The 14,446-nt window shown below is 41.8% G+C and overlaps 1 long non-coding RNA gene across 1 annotated transcript; it reads left to right on the top strand.

Moving 5' to 3' along the window:
* The first annotated feature begins 1,372 nt into the window (after positions 1-1,372).
* On the top strand, positions 1,373-6,786 carry LOC123385283. Its single transcript, XR_006597508.1, has 2 exons — positions 1,373-1,765; positions 6,721-6,786. It is a non-coding gene; the product is annotated as an uncharacterized LOC123385283 (long non-coding RNA).
* The last annotated feature ends 7,660 nt before the right edge of the window (positions 6,787-14,446 follow it).

Below are 14,446 nucleotides of genomic sequence, written 5' to 3'. Positions count from 1 at the left end.
TTATTTTCTTCCAATACAGGAATGCCTGTAACACTTTGTACTCCTGATCATTTCTTATTACATTCTATCTTCTACTACAGTTACTTGTGAGCAAGTCCTATACCCCCTTCTAGGCTCTGGCTATCTTACGGGGCAGGTCTGATTGTCACCCATTTATCTTTCATAGCACTCACTCCGTGTTTTTACACAGAGAAGAATGAATGAAGAAACAAATGACCATGGAGGCAAACATATCAACTTGGGGCCAGATTGTCATTCATCCCCCTCGGGTCTTGGTTATACAAGCAAAGACAGCAACCGTAAGAAAATGCTCCCTGGCAGCACGGGGCACAGAAAGGTGGTGGAAAGTATGGCGGGAGTATGCGACAAATGTGACCTTCGGGATCAGAGTCTGGCTTTTCCAAACCCTAGTCAGGAAATCATTGGCTAAGTGGCATTTTCTCTTAGCTTTGTTCTCTCTTTCTCTAAAGATAACAATACCTACCTCACAAAGATGTGTGAGTATCAAGCGGCATAGCATAAGAGAAAGTGCTTTGCTCTCGTAATCAATCAGTAGTAACCACCATGATTGTTCCTGGGGAGGGCGCTTGCCCGTGGAAAGACGGAAGATTGAGACTCCAGGTCTGATTCCTCCACAGGCTGAGTACGTCATTCACCCTCTCTGAGATTCCCTTTTCTCATTAGTCAAATCGAAAAGTTGTATGTATAATCTGTGAGGTCTCTCCCGGCTCTGAGACTTAGAAAATACATATTTGACATATGAACTCATTATCATGCTATATCTGAGTTAAGGAACTCCATAATTCCCTTTTTTAAGAAAAATAGCAGCATCGTTGACAAGTTTATAGTAACTACAACTTCTAAGTTTTGTTTCCCCATGAGAAAAATAAGGATCTGACTTAACAAAAACAAACTTACGCATTCAGAAAACAGTACTTAATTGTCTTTATATACGACACCACCATCCATTAAGCATATTTTTGCTTCAAAATGAATGGATGAGTAACGCCTTAGTGGGTGTTTGCCAAAAGTTCCATGAATAATAATACATATTCACTACTAGGTTGGATGCTCTATAGACAGCCAGCTTAGCCTTTTTTTTTCTCCCCAAATTGGATTTGAGTCACTTACGTGATTCATACCTTGAAAAAAACAGGTTGAACCTGAAATTGCCCCAGCAGGAAATGATCTAAGTAAGGAGCACAGTACAAATGGAAGGGAGATGTCCCCCTCCAGAAAAAAAAGAAAAGAAGATAGTTCTTCTTATCACTTGCTAGTTCCCAAGATGAAATGAGAAAATGCCAGCAAGTAGCTTTATTCTCATCTCTCCAATTACATTGGTGGAAACAGTAAAATCGGATGTGAAGTCCAGAGTAACTAAATCCCCAGGATCCACGGGGCACATTTTTTTAGGCATGGCTGGCCTCCCCACTCCACCCTCAGATGAGTCATTCAACAGGAGATAAGCCCAGGGGGATGAGTTGACATTCTGTGGGCAAAAAGGCACATACCAGGATTCGGGGAGATCCAGACCACGTCTTGACCCACAAAGAAACACTGATGTCAGACAGGGTGATACCAAGGGCAACAGCTAAGAGAACCATTGGATGAAGGTCAAGGTGATATGGGGCGAGCAGGCCTGCTGGCATCCTTCACAAGGAGGAGCACAATGTATGGGCGACATTGAGGAGGGAGGCCTGACATAAGGAGTCGATGGGTTTGCTTGTTGCAGAAAGTTTGCCAAGTTGAAGAAATATCCTGAAAGGTAAGAGGATGGTTTCAGTTCCCTGCTTCCAATATCCTCTCTGCAGCCCAAACTTCCAGTAACATCTGGCAGCTACTTTGGCTATTTTCCTGTGGATGATGGCATAGCCCCTGTTTGTCCAGAAGCCTATAAATACAATTATTCTAGGGAGGTAGACAAGACACTCTGGGAGAGAACACTGTTAAATAGGAGTGGGGTGGTCTCAGCCTTCATCAAGTGCAAAGAAGTAGCCTAGTACTCACCCTATGATGTGGGCCAGATAGGCTCCTATCCTGGATCCCATGCTTTAGAGCGTCCACTCTTGCTCTTCTCTAGACATGCCCTCCCTTCACGGCCAAAGGGATATACCAAACGGGTACCCATGACCTCTCATCTAGCTAACACTCCAGGTACCCAAGACCCTGGAATTCCCTTAGGACCCTGAGCCCTCTTCCAGGGCCTGTACCGGCCTCTTCTCTGGGTCTGGCCCAAAGGTGGAAACCCCACTCCTAGCCCTGCAGGTGGCCACGGCCAGCTACTGGGGAGGTGGCGGAGGGCGGATAGAGCTTGTAAGTGCAAGGCGAGGGTGTCTACATGCGCCATGTTCCACAAAGTCCTGCTGTCCAGGATGGAGCTGCTGGTGGGAAGAGAAGAGGGGTGGCCTGGGAGAGGGCCTGACCCGGGAGTTGTGGGCATACAATACTAAGTGGCCCAAGAATTCTACATTTGACCTTGCCTTCTGATCATGAAAGTACACTTGTCGATATAGGATAGAACATACTTTGTTTAGCAAGTTGTTAGCCTGGCTTATCACTTCCAGCCCTATGGCATGTGGGCCTCTATTTGTATTCTTTTCTGGGCCCTGCAAATGTTGGAAGTGGGGTGAGTACAACATGTATTTCAATCCAAGGTAGATTACTTATTGCTTTTATGATAACAAGAGCAGTATGACTTTGGTCACTGGTGGAGGGTTGTTTTGTGTGTGTGTGTGTGTGTGTGTGTGTGTGTGTGTGTGTGTGTGTGTTTTGATACATATCAATTTTTCAGTCTGTCAAAGAGATTGCTGTGTTCTATATCCTAGAGTAATTTTTAGCCTCATGTCAATAAATCTTGACAACACCAGAATCTGGGGCTATAGTTTTTAGTGCAAAGGAAAATTAAGGTGTCAGGTTGGATTATGGTTTCAAGAAGTTACTCCAGTGATGGCTGCTCATTTTATTTAAATCTCTAAACATTTTTTTCCTAAGAGTCTTTATAAAAGGAACTCATGAAATCTGAGTGTTTAGCAAATTAATTAATTTTCTGTATTTTGATTTATTTTAGAGAGAGCCCTATCAAAATATTTAAACATCTTTAATTTAAAAAAAAAAATGTTTAGTAGATCTATGTTGGGCTGTCAGGCTCACTTGCCTTGCTGCCTTGAGAATCATAAAAATACCAAATAGACGCTGAAGTCTTGTCAAATGCATCCTGACACAGTACAGAATTCTGGCTTATAGTCTGTTTCTAACACTGTTTAAGGTGCTTAGTTGCCAGCAAACCTTGTTATCACAGGATCCCGCCTGTGCTCCCGTCCCAACAGCAATCTTGGGCAAAGGCATCCTTGTCAAACACCAGCAACCATGAACACAGATGTTTCAAACGTCTTTGTAAAAAGGGGGTAGAATATATTTGATTTTTCTTAGCTGCATCATCATATTATTTGGGCCTTGTGCATTCCATTAATGATTTGAAACAAATATTAAATTCCATCGTCTTATTGGGTTGATCATACCAAGTATGATGGTAAAAGAACATCCTAAAAAGAACACAAGTTCACTCACTATCCAGAGGAGACGCTTTAAGGACAATTCCTTTCCAGTAACAAACATCCACAGCCCAATCCAAAGTCTTCGGACAGAGGGGACAGGTCCCCGCTCACTTGTCCCCTTCCAGAGGAGTGCATGTACCCTCGGTAAATCGTTCCATTCAGGCTGTTCTTCCTTGACCTCAGGTGCCATGTTGCTTTTATTCTCTCTGCAGCCTCCCTTGGCTGCTAATTGCCTTGCCTCACCAGTGTCATGGCGAGCTGGCACTTACTTCTTGACTGATGGAACACAGTCACCACTGTCACAGCTGGCACAATAGACGCTTCCCTGACAATGACATTTCTCACCCTGACCCTGCCGGCCATCACTGATTCCACCACCACTGCCTCTGTTTGTTCTCTCACCATATTAGTTATGTGGAGAAGCTGGGAAAAGCAGGGATATCTGGGCTCTAGACTCCCTGTGGCCCAGTGCAGATCTTTGACATGACTCTTTCTCTGGAGCAGAAGGAGTCAAGGCAGCTGTCTATCTATCCTTCTACACAGACGGGCTGGACGCTTCCATTCACTTTCTCTGATCGGGAAGCTACATATTATCCTCTCCTTCAGGATGGGTTGGTATTTTTTTTAGCATCTTCAAGTCCCTTACCATGAGACTTGTCTGTATCTCCTTATTTCTTGTCCACAAGGGCAAGGGACTTGCCCACCCATGGGGGTGGGGATCATCTCTCTCTTGCCAACTATTATGTTTCTAGCACCTGTTCCTGCCACATCATAAATACCCTTTAAATGTTCCTTAAACCAAACTGAACCTGAAAGGCTTAAAGCAAAAACTGTACAGGTACCCTTCAACACCATGGTGTCTGCCCACTGACCGTCTTCCCCAGGCTTCTGCCATCTTCCCAGCCCAACCGCCCCAAGTGATGATCAAAGAAAACCTCTTACCACCCAGGTCGTCAGGCTCAGCCTGCCAGGGCATATGCAGCTTGCTCTGGGAGGCTGGGTTGTATTTTAGTCTTCGTGCCTGAGATTTTAACACAGCTACTCTCAGGGTGTGACTAGGAGAGGAAAGGAAAGCATGTTCTGTTTGGATTCCCAAGGGACACGGCACACCCTCCCTGCTGGGGAAGCCAGCCTTCCCATTGTAAGGGTTTCAGCCTTTAAACTACGGCCCCACTGCATCTACTCACCTGATTTGGTTGGCCGGTAAAAACAGAACCAGGAGAGACAAGGTTACCACAGAAATGGTATAGAAGAACAAGACACAGGAGAAGTATGCTTCCACGCTCGCTCTTAACCCTTATTCCAATGAAGACATAATTAACTATGCTATAACTTTATTATCCTCTAACAGAGGATAATTCTAACTTTCCTTCTGACATTTGGTGTTTATAGGTAATACTACTCAGAAAAATTCTTATCTGGGCATAAGATACGACTCTACCCACCAAGGCAAGCCCAGCCATCCCGCCACTCTAAGGAGATATAGACAGGTCCTTGTTTGGGGCCACAACTGCCATTGGCCAAATCATCATGACTGTTTATAAATTAGCCTCTTTGACAAAGAGCCTCTGTGGGTCAGGCTGCCCCCTCCTAACAACCTCAGGCTCAGCCTTGCCTACGGGGCTTAGAAACCAACAAGTTGCACCATTTAAAAGATTTCGTAAGAGGGTACTTCAAGTTTTTCTTTGGCGATTCAACTTGATGTACTATAGTTCACAAGAAGGAAACTAATGATATTTCTTCACTGACAATTCATTTCGATATAATTCAGCGTTGTGATGAAGCCAGAGAAAATGGATGAGATTCTACTGAGATAGATGGAAAGACAGGGACCCTCAGGTTGTAGTTCCACAATACTTCCAGAGTATATGGCTGGCCTGATGCTAGGTGGTAAGAATATATAATCACACAGATCGTAAGAAGACATGCACCCTGGTCTCCAGTAGCTAATAGTTTAATGTGGGGAAAAGGCTCAAGTAAGCCAGAAAGTACAGCAAGTTTATCTGGCAAATGTTCTGACAGAGCTACATTTGGGTAGAGATGAATAGTCGCAGCACAAAAAAAGACATCCAATCAGATGGGGAGGTGGTGTCAGGAAATACTTCCAACATAAAAAACAATTTTTTTAAAGGGGGGGCACCTGGGTGGCTCAGTCGGTTGAGCGTCCGACTTCGGCTCGGGTCATGATCTCGCGGTCCGTGGGTTCGAGCCCCGCGTCAGGCTCTGTGCTGACGGCTCAGAGCCTGGAGCCTGCTTCGGATTCTGTGTCTCCCTCTCTCTCTCTGCCCCTCCCCTATTCGTGCTCGCTCAGTCTCTCGCTCTCTCTCTCTCTCGAAAATGAATAAACATTAAAACAATATTAAAAAAGGGAATACTTCCAAGATTCATGCTTAAACTGAATCTTGAAGGCCAAGTATGATATGGAGAAAGTGAGGGAGGAAGGAGAGAGCAAGGGCATTCTGGGGAGAGGCCCCTGTACATGCAAAGGCACGGAGGTACAGATGCTTGGATATGTCTTCAGAACTGCAAATATGGCTAGAGAAATGGGCAGGTTGGGGGATGGTGGAAGGTGGGACTAAGGACATGTCTGAAACTGGGCCATGAAGGACAAGTAGATTAAGCTCAGTTTAGAGGATCGCAGATTGGATTAAGCTGCCCATTGTACTATAGACGCCAAAGAGGACAGAGAACATATCCTCCTTGTGTACTTCTGTTTCCTCAGTGCCTGGTACATGGTAGACTCAACACATGTGTGTTGAATAATTAGATTAATTAATTAAATAAATCCTATCACTGGGAAGGGAATATATTTTTATCAATGACAAGAATAACTTGTTTATAGTAGCATATAGTTACTGATGAATGAAGACAAATGATTTAAAATAGAAAAGAGGGGAGCCTGGGTGGCTCAGTCGGTTAAGCGTCTGACTTCGGCTCAGGTCATGATCTCGTGGTTTGTGGGTTCGAGCCCCATGTCGGGCTCTGTGCTGACAGCTTGGAGCCTGGAGCCTGCTTCAGATTCTCTGTCTCCCTCTCTTTCTGCTCCTCCCCTGCTCACACTCTGTCTCTGTCTCTCAATAATAAATAAGCGTTAAAAAAAATATTTTTAAGTAAATAAAATACGAAAGAGACATTAAAGATAAACAATTTTTTTCTTTTTTAACAGATGAACAAAATTGGCCAACCTTTAGCCAGACACACCAAGAAAAAAAAGAGAGAGAATGCAAATAAAGAAAATGAGAAATGAACGAGGGGACATTACAACTGATACCACAGAAACACAAAGGATAAGAGACTACCGTAAAACAATTATATGCCAAAAAATTGGATGACCTAAAAGAAATGGATAAATTCTTAGAAATATACAATCTTTCAAGACTGAATGATGAAGAAATAGAAAATCTGAAAAGGCAGTAACTAGTAAGGACATTGAATCAGTAATCCAAAAGACGCCCAACAAACAAAAGCCTAGGACCACTGGTAAGTTCTACCAAACATTTAAGGAGGATGAAAACCAGCTCTTCTCAAACTCCTTCCGAAAACTGAGGAAGACAGAACACTTCAGAATTCATTTTACAAGGCCAGCATTATGACCTTAGCCGGCCGGTCAGGAAATGTTTCTTGCCACCAGCTCCAATGAGTCTGTCACCTGGGTCCTCTCCATCCCCCAAAGAAAGATGAGGTCATCTGCATGATAAGACACCTTGCTTTTGGCCTAGCAAACAGCCTTCTCTGGAACAATCCTTTTCTTGTACTGATAACCTTCTTGCGCCTGTGCCCTGTCTATAAGAACCTTCCATTGTGTACAACTCCTTGGGGTCCCTCTCTACTGGCTAGATGGGGTGCTGCCCGATTCAGGAATCGTTTAATAAAGCCCGTTAGATCATCAAACTTACTTGTTTGAATTTTGTTATTTCACTGATTTAGTGGCAGTGACGGCATTGGAAGCAAACTTCCAAGCAGCATTGGGGACAGTGAGAAACACAAGAATGGTACCTGCACACTCTGAGTGCCCTGTCTTTCTCACACTTTCTGGGGACTAGGCTTAAGCTCCTCTCGGTCTGAATTCTCCTTTTTGGCATTTGAGCTCCCAATCTCATTGGCTTTCCTTTACAGAGTAGGTCAGCTTAAGCCTCAGTAAAGTCCCATGGGAATTGGTGGTGGTGCGTGTAGGGTCTACTTGGGTCAGGATGCAGTGCTGCTAATATATTAAGGTGCATAACTGTTTGTCTTGTTTTTGTTTCTTTGTTTTTTAAAATTTTTTGTAGCATTTATTTTCAAGAGACAGACAGAGACAGAGCACAAGCGGGGGAGGGACAGAGAGAGAGAGAGGGAGACACAGAATCCAAAGCAGGCTCCAGGCTCTGTGCTGTCAGCACAGAACTGGATTGGGGCTCAAAGCCATGAGCCATGAAATCATGACCTGAGCTGAAGTCGGACGCTTAACCGACAGAGCCACCCAGGCGCCCCATCGTTTCTTTGTGTTTTTAAAGCAGGCTTCACGCCCAGTGCAGAGCCCAATGCGGGGCTTGAACTCACGACCCTGAGATCAACACCTGAGCTGAGATCAAGAGTTGGACATCCAACCGACTGAGCCACCCAGCGCCCCTGTGTGTCTTGTTTTGTGTAAATAACAGGCTATTGCTAGCAGGATCTCGGAAGCCAAAAAGCACAAAATCCGTAGGCACAGATCAAGCATTTAAAGGCTGTTATGGTGCTCCCCACCTCAAAAATATTCCTGTGATAGGATAAATTGGTCACACACCAGGTTAGATTGATACTCCTTCACCTGCCAAACTCAAGAAAACTTCTTTACAGGGTACACTGTAATATGTGCACATCCCCAATCACGAGGCATACCCCTTTTAGGTTATTAGTTGAGCTTGGAGAAACCCAAAGCCTTAGCTAATGGGATCTTTAAGTTCTAAACAGTCAGCACATGGCTTTCCAGCACACCTACTTATTTTATGTCTAAGAACCAAAATCCCTGAAGTTAAATATCTTTAGCGATAGAAAAGAAATTATTAAAAATAACCTAGAATTACAGTGGCCGTTATAGGGAATGTTCCAATTAGACAAGATTGTTCATTTAAGAAGTGCACTTGAAAGCGAAGGCTCTTAAATAAACAGAATGAGATGCCTACCTTAATTGGTATGCAGAAACTCCCAAAAAGCTTCCAGATTCCAAAATAGTCTCATCGAAAGATTCATAACAAAAGGCTAATGAAAGAATTAAAACATAAGAGGTACCTAAGACAAAAGGCTCTAAGACTGCTGGGTCCCAACTCCCCTCCATCCTTCTTGCCTGAGTACTCGGCGTACTTTCTGTCTGAAATGCCTTTCCACTTGGAAGAGACAATTGACCTTTTAAAATAAAATCACCTGACGTTACAGGTGACCCTCCTCAGATATCTTTCCCTCCCTAGTCAAAAACTAAGGGCCATAGTTAATTCCTTAAACCTAAGGAGAATCCTCAAAAGTTTCTTTAAAGATAGATTACCGCCTGAGCCCAAATGAGAAAGATAAATAAAAATTCACGTCATTGCTGGGGCATCTGGGTGGCTCAGTTGGTTAAGCGTCTGGCTCTTGATTCAGCTCAAGTCATGATCTCAGAGTTCATGGGATCAAGCCCAGGATAAGGCTCATGGAACCTGCTTGGGATTCTCTCTCTCCCTTGCTCTCTGCCCCTCCCCCACTCACTCACTCTCTCAGAATAAACTTTAAAAAAATTCACATTATTCCTTCCTTTCCCAATCAAGACCCAATGGTTATTGATCTTTTTCTCTTGGGAATAGCTGTTTCTTCATTGCTCATCTTGTTGTACATTCTGAGAACATGGCTTGGCTTTCTGCCTGCCTCGGTTCTTTCTTTGGCTCTCTTTGGGAGTGGTTCTAGATCTTATAAAAATAGTATCTTTTACACCCTCTTTGAGGATGCCTCTTGGGTCCATGAGGTTGTTATATACTGCCAGAAATCTTTACTGTTTGTCCCAGCTAAAACCTAACAAGATATTTTTAAAAGAGTTCAAAACTCTGTAATCAAAAATCTGGCCATTTTAAAAGCTGACATTCAGAGCCTGATAAAAACAATTTTAGGCCTCTTCCCCCAAACTAAGTGTACCCAGAAAAAAAGAAGACTTTCTCATTGGAAGATGGATATATGAGTCATTGGATATGTTTCGGGCAACGGCCCAATTTTTTGAGAAACTAAAAACAGCCATCCATGTTTTACAAATCTAGTCTTTACAGGACCAGAGGTGTAGTTACAAAAATAAGTCAAAGACCAAGCCTCTTTACCAATTCCAAAACCTCCCTTACTTATCTCAAAAAGCTTATAAACATTGTAAAAATTCTGTCCTTAAGAGAACAAAAGTCCTTCTAGAAAGTGCTTGCTTGGGGTGCCTGGGTGGTTCAGTTGGTTGAGCGTCTGACTTTGGCTCAGGTCACCATCCCGCGGTCTGTGGGTTCGAGCCCCGCGTCGGGCTCTGTGCTGACAGCTCAGAGCCTGGAGCCTGTTTCAGATTCTGTGTCTCCCTCTCTCTGACCCTCCCCCGTTCATGCTCTGTCTCAAAAATAAATAAATGTTAAAAAAAAAATTTTTTTTAGAAAGTGCTTGCTTTTCCTCCCCCCTCCCCCCCCCATGCCTTTATAGTGTAAATATACATACAGTGTTTTGCCAGCGTTTGGTCATCTACAGGAATTCTTTATCTAGCCCATCTTTTTAAAATTCAAATTCCCGGGAGATAAATCTTATCAAGTAAAAAAAAGGGGGGAAAGGCTTTTTAAAACTTGACCTGCCAAGAAAAAATACAAATCTTAAGTGTTTTCTGCACATTTTTTTAAAAGCATTAGCCATCTAGATCAATAACCTTAACTTATTCCATCTACCAGAAAAACAAACTCAGATTTGGCATTCATAACTAGTAAATTCTGTACCTATTTCATGGCAGTAATTTTCAAATGGAAGCACAGAAGTAAAATAGAAGTATTTTTAAAATAAGGGACACCTGGCTGGTGCAGTTGGTAAAGCACGCAACTCTTGATCTCATTGTTGTAAGTTCAAGTCCCACGTTGGGCACAGAGACTACTTTAAAAATAAAATCTTTTAGTAGACAAACACATAAAATAGAAGCTATAAATTCTGCACCTATCTGTATGTGTGTCTATGTGTGTAAATGTGTTTTCACCTCTGGATGGTATTGCTAAAATTAATTTATAAAAGCATTCTATTTAGTTGGTTTCATGGCAAATGCTTGTAAGGATTGGGCATTCTAAAACTCAAAAAGATACAAATTAACCCAAATGCTTGTCAAATTCATGTGATCTGGAAAAATATTTGATACAAAAGCTAGCTTGAGATTGACAATTTAATCAAAATGTTGGTGGGGGGAGAATCTCATCTGTTCTTCAAGACTCTTCTAGCTGAACTTAAAATCACATTGACATGAGACAGATTTACAGGAGAAAATAAAAATTAATAGTGTATGTCCAGGAAATCCACACAGACAAGGATATTCTGAAAACAGGCAACAAGGCTTATATGAGATAAAGAGAGGATTAGGGGGTCCGAGGATACAAAGGGGAGAAAGACCACTAGCAAGAAGGTGAAAGGAGGTGTTTGGAAAACAAAGGTGCCATATTATACAGATAAGTTTCTTAGGTAAAGAAGAATCTTTGTTAATAGCTCTCTACCTAGGAAAGCAGGTAGTTGAAGAAGAGGTAAGAACTCCTTCTGAACTTACAGGTTTTGACTGCTTCTAACTCAAAGTGATCTTTATGCCAAAGTGGTCCATCTTGGGGCTGCCTGCCCTTGGCCCCTACACAAATAAATATGCCTTTAGGGTTATTGACACTAAATATAAAGCTTTCATTCTATGTGAGTTTACTAGCCAAATAAGTTTCTGTTATCTCTTACAAGATTTATCAACAAAAAACAATAGCTTAGAATGATGACTTTGTTTCATGTTTAATAAAGTTTTCCTAAGTAACCTAACAATAGTTGTCAAAAACAAGTACATTAAAAAACAAAGCTGTAGGTAAATTTTCCAAATTGTGTAGAGGCCAAGGGTAGACCACTTCAAGATGGGCCACTTTGGCATGAACAATACTTTGAGTTAAAAGCAGTCAAAACCCAGCAGACTCAGGAAGAGTTCTTTATCTCCACCATCAACTGCCTGCCTGTACCAGAAAAAGAGCTATTAACAGAGACTCTTCTTTAAGAAACTTACCTGCACAGCAGCACAACGTTTTGTTTTCCAAATTCTTTTCACCTTCCTCTTCATGGTCCTCCTTCCCTGTGTATCCTCAGACTCCTACTCTTCTCTCTGGCCCAAGATGTCCTATTAGCCTCATGTTGCCTGACTTTAATGTTTCATATCTATGTAGAGTCTCCACATGCAGGAAACTAAATTTGATTTTCTCCTGTAAATCTGTCTCATGTCAATTTGATTCTGACTACAGCTAGAAGGACCTTAAACGGAAGATACAATTTCTTCCTCCCCAACGCTAGTTTTCCCAAACCTTTTTGGTAACTTAAAATCTTAGAGGTTTTGCTAAGTTAAATAATGAGTTGAGTTAAATTCATTAAATATCGAAATCATTTTCCAAATAAGACAGAATACTAGAAGACTAATTACTAAATATAGGTTGATCTACTTTTGGCTTCTTATTACAGAGAAACTAAAACTATTTGGATATGCTAATGTTACATTAAAATAAATTAAAAAGACATATGCTTCTAAATATTTTTAAATGCATTCTTAAATTTGCAATTTTAAAACATGTTGATATAACAGACTGTTCCCAATTGCTTAGTTTTCCCTAGAAATCGAGATTACTAAGGGTTAAAAATTCTAATTAATATGTAATCAAAACTACTAAAAGTAGTAAGAGAAATATCTCCATATGCCAGGAAAATAAGAAATGATAGATGTAGAATAAGAGTAATAACAATTTTGCCTTAAAATAAAGCTGGTTTAAAGTGAAAACAGGGCACCTGGGTGGTTCAGTCAGTTGAGCATCCAACTCTTGATTTCAGTGTGGGTCATGAGCCCAAGGTCATGAGCCCGAGGTCACCTGGTTTCTCACCATTAAGTATGATGCTAGCTAGGGGAACCTGGATGGCTCAGTCAGTTAAGCGTCCGACTTTGGCTCAGGTCATGATCTCACAGATCATGGGATGAAGCCCGCATTGGGCTTTGTGCTGACAGCATGGAGCCTGCTTGAGATTCTCTCTCTCTTTCTCTTTCTCTCTCTCTCTCTCTCCCTCCCCCCCTCTGCCCTTCTCACTTGTTCATGCCCTCTCTTAAAAAAAAAAAAGTGAAAACAGAGGACAAAATCAGAATATAGAAAAAAAATTTGAGATTTATAAAAAATGTTTTAAATTTTAATGTTTGGTCGAGCTGGCTAAAATTAAAGTAAGTTTTAATATCCAAATGAAGCTGGTGCAAATGTTAGCTAGGGTGTACTCAAATCAGAGGGCTGAAAAAATTATGAGCAGAAGGGAGGAGGAGGAAGAGACAGAGGCAGGGAAAGAATGTGCTTTCTTTGGCAAAACCAGCATTTCCCATCAAGGAGATGCCCAGTGAGGCTGGTTCATCGGATAGTGCCTCGCTAGGTGTGTCTTGCCTGGCAGCCCCTTAGGTGAGCCCGTGTGACTCAGTTTGGAGCTGGGGACCCGTGCAGAAGCCCCCCTGAGTCGTCCTGAAGTTACTTTAGCTCGGTATAATACTAAGTTTCTGCTCCTTTGGGCTGGGCTTTCTGCCATTCTTTGAACAGGTGACGTACGCACTGGCATGTTGACACATAGGCATGTCCAACTGAGATGAAGTGCCCAAGTAATAGAATATGTGTCACTTCCTAAATATACATGCAAGCCCCCATCCCTGATACACCGAATAAAAGCTGCGAGGGCTAACTTTGTGGGGAGACAGTGCTTTGAGAGCCATCTCCTGTCTTCCTACTTGTAATAAGTAATAAAAAGTTCTTTGCTTCCAACATTTCCTTGGGTTGTGTTCAATTTAAACCACCCTAAGCAGCCAATTCCTTGAGTTCAGTCGACAAAATTCAAATTTGGTGTTCTCTTTGTTAAAAGGACAAAGTTTTCTTGGACGTTTGGTCTGCTCTTACTAAGGTTATATAAGTTTCTTTATCTTTTAAATATTAATTTTTATAATGATCTATGATCCTATTTAGATAAGTGATTTAAAACCTTTTCTGATATTTTCGACAAACTTCCCAAAATCAAATCCTAACAACAACAACAACAACAAAATGTCTTTTGAATCTGGAATATTCCAAAAGATTTGTTAAACTAGTTAGGCTTATTTGATATATAAATTACATTGAAAATATTATCAAAGAAATAATATTAAGCCTTTTAAATGTTTTTTTTAATTTTTAAAAATGTTTATTTATTTTGAGAGAGAGAGAGAGAGAGAGAGAGAGAGAGCATACACATGAGCAGGGGAGAAGCAGAGAGAGAGGGAGAGAGAGAATCCCAAGCAGACTCTAGACTATCAGTGAAGGAGCCTGCCGTGAGATCGTGACCTGAGCCGAAATCAAGAGTCAGACACTTAACCGACTGAGCCACCTAGGCGCCTTTCTATTAAACCTTTTTCAAATTATATTTGTAAAATCATGGTACATATACACAAAGTCTATTCCGCTTCTACAAAAAACCGGCTTCTCATTAGCAGACTTTTGTTATCCTAAAACCACTGTGACATGGCAACAGTCCGTTTCGGGGAAAAAAATAATATAGACAAATATTGGTTGTAAGTTCAATAAACAGAGCCTTGAGAAGCCCGAGATCATCACTTGGTTCTTCTTGGCTCCCTGACAAACCTCATTTATTGGTTTTTGCATTCCTTCCCTCACCAGAGTACACTTAAG

This window comes from Felis catus, chromosome B2 (genome assembly GCF_018350175.1).
Source record: "Felis catus isolate Fca126 chromosome B2, F.catus_Fca126_mat1.0, whole genome shotgun sequence".
Taxonomy (NCBI): Eukaryota; Metazoa; Chordata; class Mammalia; order Carnivora; family Felidae; genus Felis; species Felis catus.
This window is presented reverse-complemented; position numbering and strand designations above follow the sequence as displayed.